Raw genomic sequence first — 17,180 nt, forward strand, 5'->3', positions numbered from 1 at the left:
TTTCTTATATAGAACAATCTTTAGTACCAGTTGAAGCCACCAACCGGTACTAAAGGTCTGTTTTGGCCAGGCCAAGCTGCGGGAAGCGCACACCCTTTAGTACCAGGTGGTGGCTTCAACCGGTACTAAAGACCCCCCCCTTTAGTACCGGTTTGAGCCACCACCCGGTACTAAAGGGGGTGCACTGGCACAGGTGCGGTGCATCATGTTTAGTCCCACCTTGCTAGCCGAGGGGCGTCCGCACTGGTTTATAAGCCCAGTGCGGTAGCTCTCTCGAGCTCCTCTCCAAAGCAGGCCTACTGGGCCTAAATGTTCTGTGCTGCCCTGTGGGCCTACTGGGCCTTTGCGGGCCTGCATCCTGGCCCAACAACAGGTTGGGTTTCTAGTCGTATGCAGGCCGCTGTGGCGCAGTAGGCGGGCTTTTTTTTTTGCTTTATTTTTTTTGCTTTATTTATTTTTGAGTTGTTTTTTTGCTGTATTTAGAGTTTCTTTGTGAATATTTTTGCTTTAGGTACAAAAAATTACAAACTTTCTATTAGTGCCGGTAGTTTACAAATTTGAATAGTTTACATTTTGAATTATTTGAAATTTGTGTGAATCACTAGTTTGTGAATAACTTAACTTTAAAAATAGATTTTGCAGTGATTCTTTTTTCTTATGTTTAATATTAGTGTGTTTTATCATTATATTCAATTTGGTAATGTTTAGGTTATTTAAAATATGAAATGCCTTTGTAACGGATGAGTTTTCGTCCGAAACCCTGATACTTCGAAAGAGATTGTCCATTTTGTACACGAAGTGCATCCAGTTTTTGCGGTAACCCTCTCTACTTTTTTGCACATGCTATGTGGGTGAAATTATGATACCATGCCAACTTTCAACCTTTTCTGAGTTCATTTGAAATGCTTTTCAATTTCAGGGTCATTTAGCTGAAAAAATCAGTAAATGCATGAAAGAATTTGTTTGCACATAAAATTTCTTCGCATTTCAAATGCCAAAACACATAACTACCCTAACTATTATAGATATTACCTCCTAGGTGTGAAACACAGAAGAAAATAATGATGGTGAAGCCGATCACATCCCAGATCTTTGGGTGTGAAACTTTTTCTTCGCGTGTGTCCCTTTGCGCCGTAGCCATGGAAAATCTTCATCATTTAACTGGATGCTCGGGTCAATATTCACTGTGAATGGAGCAATTTCATCAAACTTTTCATAATCTTCTGACATGTCTGTCTTGTCATCCACTCCCACGATATTTCTCTTCCCAGAAAGAACTATGTGGCGCTTTGGCTCATCGTATGATGCATTCGCTTTCTTATCTTTTCTTTTTCTCGGCTTGGTAGACATATCCTTCACATAGAAAACCTGTGCCACATCATTAGCTAGGACGAATGGTTCGTCTGCATACGCAAGATTGCTGAGATCCATTGTTGTCATTCCATACTGCGGGTCTTCCGTTACCCCGCCTCGTGTCATATTGACCCATTTGCACCGAAACAAAGGGACCTTCAAGCCATGTCCATAGTCAAGTTCCCATATCTCCTCTATGTAACCATAATATGTTTCCTTTCCCGTCTTGGTTGTTGCATCAAAGCGGACACCACTGTTTTGGTTGGTGCTCTTCTTATCTTGGGCGATCGTGTAAAATGTATTACCATTTATCTCGTACCATTTGAAAGTCATTATATTCGAAGATGGTAACTGGGACAGCGAGTACAGGTCATCTTCAATGGAGGCGTCATGCATGGTACGTGTCTGCAACCAGCCGGCGAAACTCCTGGTTTGTTCACGTGTAATCCAGTCATCAGACCGCTCCGGGTGTTTGGAGCGTAGAAAATTCTTGTGTTCGTCCATATACGGAGCCACCAAGGCGGAATTCTGTAGAACTGTGTAGTGTGCTTCAGTGAGAGAATGTCCGTCCATACATATTTTTTGATTCCCTCCTAGCGTGCCTTTTCCATCCAGTCTGCCCTTATGCCGCGATTCAGGAACACCAATCGGCTTAAGGTCAGGAATAAAGTCAATACAAAACTCAATGACCTCCTCATTTTCATGGCCCTTGGAGATGCTTCCTTCTGGCCTAGCACGGTTATGAACATATTTCTTTAAGACTCCCATGAACCTCGCAAAGGGGAACATATTGTGTAGAAATACAGGACCCAAAACGTTAATCTCTTCGCATAGGTGAACTAGGACGTGCGTCATGATGTTGAAGAAGGATGGTGGGAACACCAACTCGAAACTGACAAGACATTGCACCAAATCATTCTCTAACCTTGGTATGATTTCTGGATCGATTACCTTCTGAGAGATTGCATTGAGGAATGCACATAGCTTCACAATGGCTAATCGAACGTTATCCGGTAGAAGCCCCCTCAATGCAACCGGAAGCAGTTGCGTCATAATCACGTGGCAGTCATGAGACTTCAGGTTCTGGAACTTTTTCTCTGCCATGTTTATTATTCCCTTTATATTCGACGAGAAGCCAGACGGTACCTTAATACTGAGCAGGCATTCAAAGAAGATTTCCTTCTCTTCTTTGGTAAGAGCGTAGCTGGCATGACCCTGATGTATGCCGTATTTTCCATGCATACGTTGCTGGTCCTCCCGTGCCTCAGGTGTATCTTTTGTCTTCCCATACACGCCCAAGAAGCCAAGCAGGGTCACGCAAAGATTCTTCGTCACGTGCATCACGTCGATTGCAGAGCGGACCTCTAGGTCTTTCCAATAGGGCAGATCCCAAAATATAGATTTCTTCTTCCACATGGGTGCGCGTCCGTCAGCGTCATTCGGAACAGGTTGTCCACCAGGACCCTTTCCAAAGACTACCTTCAAATCCTTGACCATATCATGTACATCAGCACCAGTACGGTGGCGAGGCTTCGTCCGGTGATCCGCCTCACCTTTGAAATGCTTGCCTTTCTTTCTTACGGGATGCCTGCTCGGAAGAAATCGACGATGTCCCAGGTACACATTCTTCCTACAATTGTCCAAATATATACTGTCGGTATCATCCAAACAGTGCGTGCATGCGCGGTATCCCTTGTTTGTCTGACCTGAAAGGTTACTGAGAGCAGGCCAATCATTGATGGTCACGAACAGCAAGGCCTTTAGGCCAAATTATTCCCCCATGTGCTCATCCCACGCACGTACACCTGTTCCATTCCACAGCTGTGAGAGTTCTTCAACTAATGGCCTTAGGTACACATCAATGTCGTTGCCGGGTTGCTTAGGGCCTTGGATGAGCACTGGCATCATAATGAACTTCCGCTTCATGCACAACCAAGGAGGAAGGTTATACAAACATAGAGTCACAGGCCAGGTGCTATGGTTGCTGCTCTGCTCCCTAAAAGGATTAATGCCATCTGCGCTTAGAGCAAACCATACGTTCCTTGCGTCATCTGTAAACTCCTTCCCGTACTTTCTATCGATTTTTCTCCACTGCGACCCGTTAGCGGGTACTCTCAACTTTCCGTCTTTCTTACGGTCTTCTCTGTGCCATCGCATCACCTTGGCATGCTCTTTGTTTTGGAACAAACGTTGCAACCGTGGTATTATAGGAGCATACCACATCACCTTGGCAGGAATCTTCTTCTTGGGGCGTTCGCCCTCGACATCACTAGGGTCATCGCGCTTGATCTTATAGCGCAATGCACCGCATACCGGGCAAGTGTTGAAATCCTCGTACACACCGCGGTAGAGGATGCAGTCATTAGGGCATGCATGTATCTTCTGCACCTCTAACCCTAGAGGGCAGACAACCTTCTTTGCCTTGTACGTACTCTTGGGCCATTCGTTGTCCTTTGGAAGCATATTCTTTATCATTACCAGCAACTTTCCAAATCCCTTGTCAGATACACCATTCTCTGCCTTCCATTGCAGCAATTCCAGTGTGGTGCCCAACTTTTTCTTGTCAGCTTCGCAATTCGGGAACAACAATTTCTTGTGATCCTCTAACATGCGCTGCAACTTCTTCTTCTCCAAATCACTTGCGCGGTTTCTCTTTGCATCGGCAATGGCCCGACCTAGATCATCAACGGGCTCATCTGATGCCTCTTCTTCAGCTTCTTCCCGCATTGCCGGCTCAGCTTCTTCCCCCATTGTTGTATCATCGTATTCAGGGAACCCATGGCCAGGATAGCTGTTGTCGTCCTCTTCTTCTTCATTGTCTTCCATCATAACCCCTCTTTCTCCGTGCGTGGTCCAAACATTATAGTGGGGCATGAAACCGGATTTAAACAGGTGGACGTGAATGGTTCTTGACGTAGAGTAATTGTGATCATTCTTACAGACTAAACATGGACAAGGCATAAAACCATCCGCCCGCTTGTTTGCCTCAGCCGCAAGTAGAAAAGTTTGCACGTCATTAATGAACTCGGGAGAGCATCGGTCATCGTACATCCATTGTCGCACTAGTGCAGAACCGGGCTTTAGCGCCGGTTCGTAAGGGCCTTTAGTGCCGGTTCTGCAACCGGCACTAAAGAGTGGAGACTAAACGCCCCCCTTTAGTACCGGTTCATCACGAACCGGCGCTAAAGTGCCACCACGTGGCACGAGCCAGTCCCGGGTGCGTGCAGGACATTAGTACCGGTTGGTAACACCAACCAGTACTAAATGTTTGGGTGTGTTTTGGTATTATTTTTTATTTTTCCTTTAATTTTGTGCTTTGAATTTAATTTAGTGATTATTTTAGTTGTTAAATCATTAGATGAAAGTACCGCAGATTAGTTTCGACTGGATGCATGTGGATCCTAGCTAAGTGATCAAGTATATGCCATATCCATATTATACTTGATCACCTATAATTAAGTGATCAAGTATAATATGGATATGGCATATACTTGATCACTTAGGTAGGATCCATCCAGCTGAAACTAATCTGCGATATTTTTTATAAATGATATAATAACTCATCATCATCATCATCATATTAATATAAAAACTCTTGCATCATATCATGAACAACAGTAAATTAGCTAGCTAAAAATCATCATAGTCGTCATTACCACTGTTTAATCATCATAGTCATTACCGCTATCTAATCAGCACCAACACTAGCTTAAAGAAAAAACATTCACTTGTACCAGAAGCAAAGATATCATCGAGTTCAACATGGTCATCATATTATAAGCGTTCATAACACCACAAAAGCAAATCACCCTTTGAGATTAAGTTCAGGACGAAGAACACGGACATGAGAGGACAAAAGTACTAAGAGCATGAAGTAGCTAAATCACTCCTGCTGCTCTCTCTCTTAGGTAAAATAGCATAGAACATGTATAGCTCTCCTGATTCATCATACTAGAGCATGCAGATGAACCTGTCTCCTAATCGTGGGCTGCGCTTCTCATTGATGCCCCCTAGTACTTCTCTGCTGGGATCGTTAACAATTTTGCTCCAATCTTTCACTATTAAGCATTCATCGCTTTTAGAAATCCTGAATGCACTCATGTGCAATGTAGGATATCTTGGCCGTAAGCTAACCATTGACATGTGACCTTCCATGAGGCACAACTGTCATCGGGAGTCCCTGTTGAAGAACATCGTATAGTAATTAATATACTTAGCAATGAAAGTTTAGCAAAAAAATAATGTATGCAAAAGATCCACTGAGGACAAATAGTAGAAATCTTACCGTCTTTCGTAAATAGATGTGACCGTAGTTCAATACGATCACTATTGGTCGCACGTTTTGAGTACTAACATTTCTAAGTGCAGGAAGAAAATTTGTCTTAACAGTATGAAGATCCTCAAGCCATGAAACATAATGGCTTATCTCCTCGCAGTTTAGTTCAGCTCCGGGACAGTAGTACGTCCTGTCTACCAAGCGCCGGACATGTTTGCTTGAATGGAAATAAGCTGTCAATAGAAATTAGTTGTCAACTATTTTTGAATAAACAATATCAAAGACATAAATATGATTGAGAAACTCACATAATGGTAGAACTGGAGGCATCTGCACATCGACCCAGATGTTTCTATTACCTTCAATATCATCTTCTGGACGAATATCAAAGGAGATAACCATATCAGGCTCAAATGCATAAGCCTTGCATAGTGCTTGCCAAGTTTTGCATTCAAAATAGGTGTACGTGTCTGCATTGTATAATTTGACATTGAAAGTATAACCATGCTCGGTCTTCAGGTAAACTCTCTTTACCTCCATAGTTTCCATAGCACTGAAACCTATCTTATCCAAGACAAAAATTCTTGCATGGCAGGGGATGCGCTATTATATAGTGAAAATTTAAAATTATAAGTTGAAGCAAATGAAGCATATATAAGTCATGCTTAATTACGAAAAAAGACTTGTCGTTGTGACTTACTGTATCCACTTCGAAGGTCTCATCCAGCTTGATGCTGAAGCGCCTATCATCAACAAGGAAATTACTGTCGCACAGGCCGCGCTGGTCTTTCACAGTATTCGCACTTAATGAAATCTTTTTCGTCGTCAGACGACATTTCCTATGTTCATATAGGTGAAACATTAAACACTTACTAGTTCTATTAATTCAACTAATTTAATTACTTCTATTAGTTCAACTAGTTCTATTAATTCAATTAAGCATTTAATAAAAATAAACTTGTTCTATTAATTTTCTTACTAAAATAAAGTAGCTAGTTCTATATAGTAATATTTTAATTAGATCATCAAATCTCAGATATCTAAATTTTCTTACTAAAAATAAACTAGTTCTATTAATTCAACTAATTCAACTAAAAATTTACTAAAAATAAACTAGTTCTATTAATTTTCTTACTAAAAAATATATATAAAGTAGCTATATATAGTAATATTTTAATTAGATCATCAAATCTCATATACCTAAATTTTCTTACTGAAAATAAACTAGTTCTACTAATTCAACTAGTTCAACTAAGCATTTACTAAAAATAAACTAGTTATATTAATTCAACTAGTTCAAATAATCTCATATACCTAAATTTTCTTACTAAAAATAAACTTGTTCTATTAATTTTCATACTAAAAATAAACTAGTTATATTAATTCAACTAGTTCAACTAAGCATTTACAAAAAATAAACTAGTTATATTAATTCAAAAATATATACCTAATTAATATCTAGCTAATTCATCTAAAATTGACATTAATATTTAACATCTTTTCCATATAATTCATCTAACATTAACATTCTAACATTCTTATCTACGTAATTTATATAACATTAATCTAAACAACAGAAAACATAAAATAAGTAAAAACAATATGTGTGTGTGTGTGTACGAGCGGGGGGCGGCGGCGTACGGGCGGCGGCGCGAGACGGCCATGCGACGGGGACGACGCGACGATGAGCGGCGGGCCGGGGGCGACGGCGCGATCCAGACGGCGATGTAGTACGGGGCGGCTGCGACGGGCGGCGGGGGCGACGGCGGTGACGGCGATGACGGCTGGCGGGGGCGACGGCGGTGACGGGCGGCGGGGGCGACGGCGCGCGGCGGGGTCGGCGAGGGCGGCGGGGCCTGCGAGGGCGGCGCGCGATGGGCGACGGCGCGGCGGCGGCGGCGATGTCGTGCGAAGTAGTTGGAGAAGAAGTGGTGGTCGATGAAACTGAATTTTTTGTAAGTGCCATATATATAGGAGGGGCCTTCAGTACCGGTTGGTGGCTCCAACCGGTACTAAAGGCCAATTTTCGCCAGGCCAAGGGGCGGGAAACTGCCCCTTTAGTACCGGTTCGTGGCTCCAACCGGTACTAAAGGCCCACTTATTAGTACCGGTTGGAGCCAACAACCGGTACTAATGGTTGTGCGCTGCCACCGGCGGTGCACAATGTTTAGTCCCACCTCGCCGAGCGAAGGGCAGCCGCCCTGGTTTATAAACTCAGCCGCGGCTGCTCCTTCGAACTTCTCTATATAGCAGGCTTCTGTGCCTAACTTCGGCGCGCTGCCCTGTGAGCCTGCTGGCCCTTCTGGGCCTGTATTTGCAAACCCTAGGTCTGGCAGGCCCACTGGACAGCGCCCCAACAAATTTTTATATAATTTTCTTCTATTTATTTCTGAGTAGTTTTTTTGCTGTATTTAGTTTGTTTGTGAATATTAAAAAAATTATATAGTTTTTTTCTTTTCTTCATTATTTCTTTTCTGCTATTTATTTTTGAGTAATTTTTTTATATAGTATTTATCTTTTCTGTTTTATTATGATGCATACTGAACGCAAAAATAGGCTGGAGTTCAAATAAGTTTAAAAAACATTGAAGTGCCCGTGTAACAGATGAGTTCTCGTCCGAAACCCTGATGATACCATGCCAAGTTCCAACATTTTCAGAGTTCATTTTGTAGTGATTTTCAATTTCACCGTCATTTAGCTCTCTAAACAAATCGGTAAATGACTGAAAAACAGCAAATGATGTCAGAACGTGTTGGAAATTGATGACGTCGCTTTGAATGATGCATACTGAACGCAAAAATAGGCTGGAGTTCAAATAAATTTAAAAAACATTGAAGTGCCCGTGTAACAGATGAGTTCTCGTCCGAAATCCTGATACTCCGAAAGAGATTGTCCAGTTTGTACACAAGGTGCGTCCAGTTTTCGCTGTGACCCTCTCTACTCTTTTGCACATGCTATGCGGGTGAAATGATGATACCATGCCAAGTTCCAACATTTTCAGAGTTCATTTTGTAGTGATTTTCAATTTCACCGTCATTTAACTCTCTAAACAAATCGGTAAATGACTGAAAAACAGCAAATGATGTCAAAACGTGTTGGAAATTGATGACGTCGCTTTGAATGATGCATACTGAACGCAAAAATAGGCTGGAGTTCAAATAAGTTTAAAAAACATTGAAGTGCCCGTGTAACAGATGAGTTCTCTTCCGAAAACCCTGATACTCCGAAAGAGATTGTCCAGTTTGTACACGAGGTGCGTCCATTTTTCGCCGTGACCCTCTCTACTCTTTTGCACATGCTATGCGGGTGAAATGATGATATCATGCCAAGTTCCAACATTTTCAGAGTTCATTTTGTAGTGGTTTTCAATTTCACCGTTATTTAGCTCTCTAAACAAATCGGTAAATGACTGAAAAATAGCAAATGATGTCAGAACGTGTTGGATATTGATGACGTCACTTTGAATGATGCATACTGAACGCAAAAATAGGCTGGAGTTCAAATAAGTTTAAAAAACATTGAAGTGCCCGTGTAACAGATGAGTTCTCGTCCGAAAACCCTGATACTCCGAAAGAGATTGTCCAGTTTGTACACGAGGTGCATCCAGTTTTTGCCGTGACCCTCTCTACTCTTTTGCACATGCTATGCGGGTGAAATGATGATACCATGCCAAGTTCCAACATTTCCAGAGTTCATTTTGTAGCGATTTTCAATTTCACGGTCATTTAGCTCTCAAAACAAATCGGTAAATGACTGAAAAACAGCAAATGATGTCAGAACATGTTGGAAATTGATGACGTCGCTTTGAATGCTGCGTACTGAACGCAAAAATAGTCTGGAGGTGTAATAAGTTTAAAAAATGAAGTGCCGGTGTAACAGATGAGTTTTCGTCCGAAACCGGCCCTGATACTTCGAAAGAGATTGTCCAGTTTGTACACGAAGTGCATCCAGTTTTTGCCGTATTGTCCAGTTTGTACACGAAGTGCATCCAGTTTTTGCCGTAACACAAGAAGTCCGGAGTTGTAATAAGTTATTAAAAATAAAAAAGAGGCGCAATGCTCGTTAATTAGCTTCAAGCCTTTCGGAATAGTGTAGACTGCACTGCACATAGCTCCATGCTGTCTACCCTATTCCTCAAGGCTTGAAGCTAAGCAACGTGAAGGTGAGCATTGCGCCTCTTCTTCATCGTCTCTGCACTCAGGGCTTATAAACCGCTCCTAGTGCCTCTCCCTTTGTGAGGTGGGACTAAAAAACAGCTTAGTAAGAAACTCTAGTACCGGTTCATGGCATGAACCGGTACTAAAGGTGCTCGTGGGGCCACCTACACGGAGGAGGCGGCAAATGTTACCGAGACGTCTGCAAGCGCCTACTACAGAACTTACGGCACGAGGCTCGGGTGCAGGCTGTTCGAGACTACTACGCCTTGCGTGGTATCAAGAAGCCCAAGCCGGCGTGCAGCGATAAATTCCTGAGTAAGGAGCAGTACATGAAGGTAATTCTTAAGGCCTTGTACTTACTTCCTTCATTTAGTAATTTATAGCCGTAGCGCTCAAGTTTCTATTTGCTAACTTAGGCGCCTCCGAGATGGTGTGCAGATCGGATGGATTGTTGGGAGGTGTTGGTCAATGAGTGGTGCTCAAAATAATGGCTAGGCACTACAGGAATCAGCTACTTTGCCGTCTGCCACGGCAGACGGCAAAGGCAAAGATGGCGGACGGCAAAGGCCTTTGCCGTCTGCTGGCGGCTCGGGCACGAGAGAGAGAGAGAGAGAGAGAGAGAGAGAGAGAGAGAGAGAGAGAGAGAGAGAGAGAGAGAGAGCGGACAGAGAGAGGGGTGGGGCGCGGGCGCTGGCCGCTTTTAATTTAGGTCACGGCAGACGGCAAAGAGCCTAGGTAACGGACGTTAGGTTGGCCACTTTCTTTGCCGTCCGCTAGCAGACGGCAAAGAGGGGGGCCGTTAGGTTTTTTTCTAAGCAGCTCGTTAGTGGGGCCCACCTCTCTCTTTGCCGTCCGCCAGCTGACGGCAAAGATTCTTTGCCGTCCGCCAGCAGACGGCAAAGAATTGGCTGATGGCAAAGACATTCTTTGCCATCAGCCAGTTCTTTGCCGTCCGTTTTTTTCAAACTGACGGCAAAGACCTTCTTTGCCGTCCGCCAGCAGACGGCAAAGAATAGGCAGACGGCAAATAAGCAAATTCCAGTAGTGAGCCGTCCACAACGCGGCCAAGGACAAACGTGCCCAAATGGAAGGTGTGCCACACCATCAAGGCAGCTCCAACTTATATCAGTTCGGGCGGAACTGGGTATGTCGTTTGCTTCATGATTCATGCAATTCATTCATCATGCTAGCTTGAGCCCTTTAATTACTAATTTACTTTGTTTCTCTCTTTCAGGCACGCTACAATAAGGCGGATAAGGTGCCAGAGGTGTACGACCTGTATGCCATGGCCCACACTGCCTCTTTCAAGAAAGTCAAGGCATTCTCTCCGTCTGACCTCGATGATGCAAACAACTTCACCAACATCTCCTCCCACGACAAGCTCGTGAAATATAGAGATGAGGGGAAGGCGAGGAAGGGGAGGACTTTAACCCGAGCCAAGGTCCCATTAATCCAGAGCTGGTGATGATATCTGGTGGCGGAGGTCCCATGGCTCCATAGCCATTGGATATGGACTTATCCGTTGTCCTAGCACTCTCCCGGAGATCAAGGCGCGCCAGTCGAGCTCCGTTCCTGAGATAAGGCCTCGTGAACGGCCAGTCCAACTCGCCATCAAGGTTAGTTATACGTACTCAGCTATCTTTCTCCATTACATTGTCTGTGCTTCCATCAATGATTACAAATGGTAACGAGGAGTGGTGTTGCAGGCTGCTATACAGAGTGAGAGAGATATAGAACGGAGAAACTTCTGGCGGAGGCGGCGGAGAGGCAGCGGGAGTTGGAGGAGAGGACGACAACGATGTTGGAGGAGGAGAGGGCACGAAATGACATGTAGGCAAGGGCCATGTACGAGCTCCTTGTGGTAAGTTTCTTCTGCAGATTAGCCAAAACATTCATGTAGTGTTTGTCTCATTACTAACTAGTATGACTGAGTCGTCAAAACCAAATGTGCAGTCTGTGTGCGAGAAGACCGGTCAGACCGCTCCGCCGATGCCAGTGATTGCTCCTGGGACCACGGTGAGTTTAATTTGAATGGACATTACTTGCTAGTCTTAACATTTGAGTGTCATCATGCTAACGAGACACTGGAAATGATCTTTGGTGCAGCGTAACTCCAGACAAGCATCGCACGATCCTTCTCGAGCTACCGGCACGAGCCAGCCCGCTCCTACACCTCCATGATCATGGTAAGTTTCTCTAGTGTTTTGCTTAACAAATGCATAAAGACCTAAACTTAGCCTTATTTCCTCCAATATGCTTACCACAATGACCTAGAGTTAGCTTCTTTTTCTCCAAAATGACTTAATAAGCTTACTGACCTCCAAAACCATCCATTTTACCTAAGTTAGCTCTAAAACGATCTATACTTAGCTTTGTTTCCTCCAAAATGACCTAAGTTAGCTCTAATATGCTTAGTTAACTAGGTTTGCTCAATAATGACATGCACTTAGCTTTCTTATGTCAAAACTGGCATAATTAGCTCATAAATAATCCATTTTACCTAAGTTAGCTCTAAAATGACCCATTCTACCTTAGTTAGCTCATAAATGATCCATTTTACCCAAGTTAGCTCTAAAATGACCCATTTACCTAGACTAGCTCCAAAATGACCCATTTTACCTAGGTTAGCTCCAAAATGACCCATCTTACCTAGGTTAGCTCCAAAATGATGCATTTTACCCAAGTTAGCTCTAAAATGACCCATTTTACCTAGATTAGCTCATAAACAATCCATTTCACCTAGGCTAGCTCACAAACGATCCATTTTACCTAGTTTAGCTCCAAAATGACCCATCACACCTAGGTTAGCTCTAAAATGATGCATTCTACCTAAGTTAGCTCATAAACTATCTATTTCACCTAGGTTAGCTCATAAACGATCCATTTCACCTAACTTAGCTCAAAAACGTTCAATTTCACATAGGTTAGCTCCGAAATGACCCATCTTACCTAGGCTAGCTCTAAAATGATGCATTATACCTAAGTTTGCTCATAAACGATCTATTTCACCTAGGTTAGCTCATAAACCATCCATTTCAACTAAGTTAGCTCATAAATGATCCATTTCACCTAAGTTAGCTCATAAATGGCATATACTTGTTCTTCTAGTCACCTTTTTCTAACTTTCTTATTTGCCATTTTGTAGATTTCATTCACTTCACGGAAGCTAGCTTGCTATGATGGAGTGCTTGTTTTTTCTTTCATTCTCCTCTAGTATTCTTCTAGCTTGCTATGATGGAACTTGCTATCTTGATGAAACTTTGCATTGTAATATGTATGGATGGAACAATGTGTATGTGCAACTTGCTATGTATGAATGGATGGAACTATATATGTATGCACGATGAAACTTATGTGCTGGATATGTCATATGTTTGCTGTTAAATAGCCCTGTGAAATATATATATATATATATATATATGTCATATATTTGCTGTGAAAATTGCTGGATTTAAAAAAAAGAAAAGAAGAGGCACCTTTGCTGTCAGCCGCTGATGGCAAAGGCTCCTTTGCCGTCTGCCGTGGATGGCAAAGAAGCCACGCGGCTGCCACCTGTGCTCCCTGGGAGCTGACCCATTTGGTCAGTTTGCCTACAACGGCGGACGGCAAAGGCTGCCGTTAGCCGCCTAACGGACTAACAGGGCATTTATTGCCGTCGGCTTTCTTTGCCGTCGGCTTTCTTTGCCGTCAGCTGCAGATAGCAAAGGCCCCTTTGCCATCCGCTTCAAAAAGCAGACAGCAAAGAAGCTCTTTACCAATGCCTACTTTGCCGGAGCTTTTTACCGTCCGCGGCAGACGGCAAAGTTTGCTGTGGCAGACGGCAAAGTAGTTGATTCCTGTAGTGTCATCCTCAATCGGCTAGGGTTCAGTCTTCCCCTCTCGCGTCTCTCGCGCGCGGAGCCGTCGCTCTCGCTCCTCTCCTTCTCTCCGGTCCGAGCCGCCGCCGCTCCTCTCCTTCTCTCCGGCCCGAGCCGCCACCGCTCATCTGCGCCTCCCTCCTCCACGCGTGGTCGTACCGGCCCTCCCCTCATGCTAGCCCTTTGCCGCCGTGAAGGGCGACCGGATGTGCCTGGCAACAGAGAGGGGCGGCAGCGGAGGGCAGACAGGGGGATGTGCCGCTGCAGGAGGTGGTGCAGGGCTGGGGCGGCCTCGTCCTCGGCTCCCTCATCCCCTGCACGCCTCCTCTACTTCCTCCAGCTCTACATCAAGCGCAACCGCCCGCCCCAAGGGTCCCCCATGGCTGCCGCCGCCTCCTCCGCGGCGCCCGCTCTCGCCGATCCACTGCTCCCTCTCGCGGGGCCTCCTCTTCCCACGCGCACTCCCGGCCCTCTCCGCCCGCGACGCCGTCGTCCGCGCCGGCGACGAGGACTCCCTCTACTACGCCGGCCTGCGCCGCTGCGCCGATGACCCCTACCACCCTGCCCCCAACCCCGCCGGCGTCATCCAGCTAGGCCTCGCCGAGAACACGTAAGTGCCTCTCCCCCTCCATTCCTGTTCTGTTCTGTTCTCGAAACCTTTCCTGTTTTGTTCTGGAAATCAGTATCAATAGCTTGACGTAGCTGGTGCTGATGATTGTGCAGCTATCCCTGAATTTGGTGAGGGAATGGATGGAGGTGCACGAGGAGAGGGACCTCACCATCAGCGGGCTCGCCACGTACCAGCCATATGACGGGATACTTGCCTTGAAGATGGTAAGCCTGACGGAACCGGCCCCTGATTCTGATTCTGGTTCCTTCCATCCCATCCATAAAAATATATCCAATTCTCTTAACTCCGGCAATGTCAAAATTAAGTGCTGCCAGAATCTTCCTTCTTCTGATTCCATCGACACAAGCAACCTGTTTAACAATTCACTAGTGTTTGATTCCCCATAAAAAGAAAAAAAGTGTTTGATTATCAGCAAGGTTTCTGCAATCTGCAGTGGTTGGTTCAAACTTGTTTGGTCCATTCAGCAACATGATAATTATTTTGATAGATATACTCGAGAATTAACTTATTTGTGTCCATTGAACAATATGATAATTAGTCTGCATCACATTGATAAATATATTTATGTCCCAATAATTGTCTTTCAACTATGCTATCTTCGGCATTAGTAGTACCACTGCTCTGATTTGGTAGCGTGGGCCAAGGTGGTTAGCCACAGTTTTGGATCAGCTCAATCGAAGAACCACTAGTAGGAAAAGGGGCTTTTACCCCGGTTTGTAAGGGCCTTTTGTCCCGGTTTTCGAACCGGGACTAAAGGGTCGTTACTAAAGCCCTAACCCTTTAGTCCCGGTTCTTACACGAACCGGGACAGAAGGTCCTCCACGTGGCCGCTGCTGCCAGCCCAGGCAGGGGGGCCTTTGGTCCCGGTTGGTGCCAACAACCGGGATCAATAGGCAGGGCCTTTTGTCCCGGTTGGTGTCACCAACCGGGATCACTAGGCAGGGCCTTTTGTCCTGGTTGGTGTCACCAACCGGGACCAATAGGCATCCACGCGTCAGCAGCTGGCAGGAGCTGAGGTTTTTGTTTTTTTAAAGGGGGTGGTTTAGGGGTTTTGGGGGGTTAATTTAGGTGTTTCATATATTGTGTTAGCTAGCTAATTAATAGAGAGAAGTGTCTTTTCTTATCTTCGTGCTTGGTCGACGCTACGTACTATATACGTATGGAGAGGACTAGACACGCTAGCTAGTAATCAAATGAAGGAAACAGAAGATCGTCATGAACATATGCATACAGAGAGAAGTGATATCGACCACCTCTCCTTCTCCAAGAGATTGGTCGAACAACAAGTTCTCGTATATCTATCCGACACTACCGGCTACATATATACAATAATTATCTCTTACAATACAATCTCCTAATTAAATTGTAGGAACACAGGGTCCACATAGTATTCTCCGTTTTCATCGATCACGTGGTCAAGGAAGAATGCCGCCAATTCGTCTTGAATTCCTCGCATACGATCTGGTGCTAGGAGTTCATCCCGCTTCCGAAACATCTAATTTGAAGAAGGGGGTCAATACATATATATATATATATGAATAAATGAAACTCAACACAAATGATGGTAATAAAATAAAATTGTGAATATTATTGCTTACGCACTTCATATTGTTCTTCAGTGTAGCCCCGCTCACAGGTCGTGTAGCGGATGGACTCGCAAACGTAGTATCCACAGTAATTATTCCCGGCTTCCTGCCACAACCACTTTACAAGAAATAGAGGTCAATCAAACTGATAAGCAAGCATGCTAAATGGTATTGATGAAACTAGCGCTTGAATCACTAGGAGATGCGCGGAACATGCTACTATAGTACTTACTTTCGGGTGTTTAAATTGCAGCTTCTTCGGCAGTCCCGGAGCTTTTGTGGTGAATTTTCTCCAAACCCTGCCAGACAAAGAAAACAATTACTTGATATCAGGAAATGAACAAAGTTGCTGATATGGTGGATAATGATCGATTTAACTTACTTCTCGAGCATTTGAGTCATGTTCGCATAGTCCTGGGGAGCTTTTCGTCTCGAGTCTAAGACGGTTACTACTCCCTGCTCAAGCTTAATCTCTAGGAGAATATAGTGGAAGCTGCGCATGCATGCATAAGTCATCAATTACATTACCATAACCTGGACTAATAAGGGAAACCGAATATGCACAAGACAGTAACACTCACTTGAAGTTGTAAGGAAAGAGTATTATATCTTTGTTTTGATTTAATACCAACGATCGTAGCAAGTTGGCCTCGGCTTCTTTGGGATGTTTTTCAACCGTATATGCATCTATGAGATTTGTGTTAATGAACCCAATATCACCGATTTGTCTTTTTTTCAATTCGGCGATCTTCAATCTGCATAATATAGTGAGGATAATTATAAATACATGCAATGAAAGAGCTGACCTATATAGAGAGACTTAATGACAGAAGTAGTACTACTTACAGACAGTAGCAAGTGATCATTGTTTTATCGAGGGCCTTTTGATTGTAAAACTGGAAGAAATCCTCAAATGGAACATTCAGCAGATCAATTCCAACGAGGTCATGCTCCGGTTTAACTCTCAGCGTCAAAGTATTCATCCCATCAGACTCTCTGCAGGTTTTCATGTACCAATCATGTAGTCTTCGCATCATCGTTGTTAGAGATCTTTCATCTTTGACGAGAGGCTTCCCGTAATGGTATTTGTGTTCGTCGACCTCCATGATTTCATAATGTACATCGTCGGGCAAGAATGCTATAACCGGCCACCATCCTCGGATCATTAGCGACGATGTCTTTTGACACCTTGAGCGGGGGGCACGATTGGTTCGCTTGTTCGCCGAGCTGGGCAATTTTTTTCCCAGCTCGTTGTTCTTTTAACCTTTGAACACTGACAGTACTTCCCGACCGCTCCGCTTCGGCATATGTCTTTGCAAG

General features: G+C 44.2%; 1 pseudogene; it reads left to right on the forward strand.

The window, feature by feature from the left end:
• Positions 1–14,660, forward strand: part of LOC109779877 (1-aminocyclopropane-1-carboxylate synthase 6-like) — a 35,151-nt pseudogene extending 20,491 nt beyond the window's left edge.
• The last annotated feature ends 2,520 nt before the right edge of the window (positions 14,661–17,180 follow it).

Source organism: Aegilops tauschii, chromosome 6 (assembly GCF_002575655.3).
Source record: "Aegilops tauschii subsp. strangulata cultivar AL8/78 chromosome 6, Aet v6.0, whole genome shotgun sequence".
Classification (NCBI taxonomy): Eukaryota; Viridiplantae; Streptophyta; class Magnoliopsida; order Poales; family Poaceae; genus Aegilops; species Aegilops tauschii.